Source organism: Cryptomeria japonica, chromosome 7, assembly GCF_030272615.1.
Source record: "Cryptomeria japonica chromosome 7, Sugi_1.0, whole genome shotgun sequence".
NCBI classification, from domain to species: Eukaryota; Viridiplantae; Streptophyta; class Pinopsida; order Cupressales; family Cupressaceae; genus Cryptomeria; species Cryptomeria japonica.
This window is the reverse complement of record NC_081411.1, coordinates 754589999-754593928: the sequence shown is the minus strand read 5'-3', so window position 1 is coordinate 754593928 and position 3930 is coordinate 754589999.

Here is a 3930-nt window from a genome sequence, read left to right as displayed (position 1 = left end):
ACAAAAAAGTAAACATTATTTGAAAAGGATATATCCATAAGTCGTCGGACGAAGCCCCCAGCGGTATCTGCAGTACACAGTTAGGAACCGCACCCTACAAAACAAACATTAGATCACAAAATCACCTAATGCTTACTAGGGAAAGTGATGAAATCTGTGAGTAGCTATATGCCCCCCCTGTTTCGACTTGCTTATTTAGGGAGGTGAAACAGGGTAGCATGTTTACTTGCGACAAATTGTGTAATAGAGTGTTGATGAGGGGTGTTCACTAAATAGGCTTCATCAGAGCACTTTTTGGAACATCCCGAGAGTAGGAGAAGGAAAATACGATTCCAACGCAACAAACGGCTCGAAAATCGCATTTCCCAAACCCAAGTTATGATAAAATGAATGATAGAGGAAAATTAGGGTTTCGAGAAGTAAGAATAAGGAAACGAGAGTATATACTTCGAAAGTGACACTTGTATTCGTCACTTTGTCGATTTCAGGATACTATTCAGCGGAGCCCACCTAGCCACCACCATGCCTTCACGACGACCGGAGCGTCCCACGAGGATCGAGATCCTGCGCCAGGCCGTGATTGACGACGAGCCACTAGACGAGGTGAGTTGACTGAATGTTTGACTTTTGATTTCTCGCATGTTTGACTTTTCCGTGATCGAATGCGGACCTTGAACGCCGACCGGGGCCCACCTAGGGCGCCCTGGTCCCTGAGGGGCGCCCTGGTCCCCCCAGGGTGCCATGGTCCCTGACAGGGGCGCCATGGTCCCCTCAGGGCGCCATGGTCCCTGACAGGGCACCATGGTCCCCAATCAGGGCCTGGCGAGGGATACAAGGCAAGCACTCAATGTTCAACAGTTTGCGTTTGCAATTTCGATGATTGAGTACTGATTTTGGTCATGTTTTCGTTTTGCAGGGTCTCCCGTATATGAGAGAGCACACAGCGGGACACATTCTTCGCACTTTGCGAGACCAGATTCCACGGCTGACTCAGTCAGAGAGAGACACCTTATCGATAGTAGGATTGTGGTACATGATTCTTATGTCGGCCATTCGATTTCATCCCGCGATGCTGATGGCACTGATGGAGAGATGGGATCCTGACACCTGTACCTTTCACCTTCCGGTAGGAGAGCTGACGGTCACACTCGAGGATGTGTACCGTATACTGCGTCTTCCTATCAGAGGAGCGACAGTCACATATGCGACTGATCGGGTAGCAGAGGATCATCAGAGGGAGCAGATGTACTGTATAGGGAGAGTCATGCCGAGCGAGACGAGAGGTCGTATCATGGTCAGCTGGCTCTTACATCCTACAGGGGAGGTTCCACTTCTGAGACGCCTCATGATAGCCATCATAGCACTAGCCGTCTGCCCTAATGGGCGAGGGACACACATGCATGGGGGCCTCACATGGTGTATCAGAGGGATGGAGAGACATAGGAGAGTTTATGCATGGGGTCGGAGTATGCTTGCACATCTCTATCACGACCTTGAGGAGTATGTATTCGGACAGGGTTGCAGTTTGATGACATGCACACTTCTGCAGGTGTGGATCTTAGAGCACTTCACATGCACCAGGCCCGTCGGCTATCCACTGAGTATAGCGAGCGAGCGACCTAGGGTGTTAGCTTATCCACTGACCAGCGAGTGGAGATTTGGGGATTTGTTGTATTGGAGAGTGACTATTGATAGATTGACAGCCGAGGTGACAGTGTGGAGACCTTACCTACGGATGCACAGATGGGATGGTATGGAGAGACAGTTAGCATGTCTACAGAGGAATCGCCTACTGCGAGGGCGATATGCACACATCATAGTCCCTTTCTACTTTGACCGAGTACGGAGGCAGTTCGGACTAGAGCAGTGTGTCCCAGCCGATGTGCCCATCTATACGCGACACTCACGGGTCCTTCCCAGATCTAGAGCAGTAGCGAGACCGACGGTGGATGATATCGAGACGACAGACTTGGAGGGATCAGATCAGGATGTAGTCACTGACTATTCTGCAGAGCCTGGAGCACAGCGTAGATATGTTTCATGGTTCATGAGATCATATCCAGGTCCTATCTTTCCACCAGATCATCCGACAGGCTATCCAGGCCCATGGAGACATGGAGACCGAGACGAGGACGAGGGATCCAGGTCAGAGGAGCCAGATGAGGGAGAGGGTCACGAGGAGGCGGGAGATCCTGATCCACCTACAGGCGATCAGCCCAGTGACGAGGAGGAGGAGGATGCAGATAGAGAGGAGGACGAGGAGGATGCAGGTGATGATGCGGATGAGGATGAGGATGATGAGGAGGACGACAAGGAGGATGATAGAGATGATGAGGAGGAGTCGGATGCAGCTCCCCACCATTCAGGAGACGATACCATAGCTCTGGATCCACCTTTTATTCCCCAACAGGGGGAACAGGAGGCGATACGGAGACCTGTCACCAGTACCGTCCAGCCTACACCCATCGTGGATAGAGTATTCGAGCGAGGAGAGCCTAGCGGTTCCCAGTCACAGATGCTACCATATCATGATCCCTACTGGCGCGAGGGAGATCCAGGTATAGTAGGTTTATATTGATTGATTAATGCTTTGATGATATAGAATGGTACTAACCAAAAATCTATTCTACGGCCACAGCTAATGTGCAGGAATGGCGTTCCTTGATTCAGCAGGCAATGACAGACATCTCCATGATAGCACAGATCCCTAGTTCCTCACAGATTGCCTACAGGCCTCGGGGGAACACGGGTCGGCATGAGGATTTGTTTTTCCCATTCCGATTACAGATAGATATATGGAGGGAGAGAGAGAGAATCCTATCAGAGGATCTCCGTCAGGCGCGGCAGAGAGAGGGAGTCCTATCGGAGGATCTCCATCAGGCACGACAGAGAGAGAGAGTCCTATCAGAGGATCTCCATCAGGTGGGGCAGAGAGAGAGAGTCCTATCAGAGGACCTCCAGCAGGTGCGGCGAGATCTAGTAGCAGCCCAGACCGAGGCTACCACCTATCGTGCGATCCTCATGGATAGGGATCGTAGGAGTTCCTCTCGGAGTCACTCACGATCTGTATCGCGCTACACACCCATGGGTCCACCTCCACGGCCAGATCAAGAGGGAGCATCCAGTCGACACTCTCCAGCCACTAGCCCTAGGGATAGGAGATGATTGTATGATGTAAGGGAGAGGTCACATTTTGGATATGCAGTGACCCATGTTTGTACACGATCCACATATATATATATATATATATATATATATATATATATATATATATATATATATATATATATATATATATATATATATATATATATATATATATATATATATATATATATATATATATATATATATATATATATATATATATATATATATATACATGCTTCTCGTTTTGTCTCAAATGTGTTATCTTTAATGCCTAAAACAATGTATATTTTGTTTTGATTAAATCTAATACATTTGGTAAATGTACATGTATGTTCAGGATTTAATTTCTATGTGATTGATTTCTCAATGCTCCATGATTAAATTGATACATGTGTGACTTAATTAAAATATTTAATCAAGTACAACATTGATGATAAGGAAGAAATATGCATTAAGTCTAAGAATCATATAACTAATGTGATTTAATTTTGAACTTAAACACAACATGATACGATTCTACTTAACACACATAAAGACACTGTATAATATGCTAGCATGTAAACCTTTTACAATTTACATTAATGAATTCAAGACAAACTATAAAGTAAGAAGAAATGCTTGTCAGGAACGAAGAAATATAGATCAAACATCATAACATTTAATTCTATTTTGCTTTTAATTAAGAAACACTAACATATTATCCAATGTTGAAGAAGATAGATAAGAAGTGAAGAATTTAAGCATAATATCTACGCAAGTGCATAGCATTGATAGGTTCTT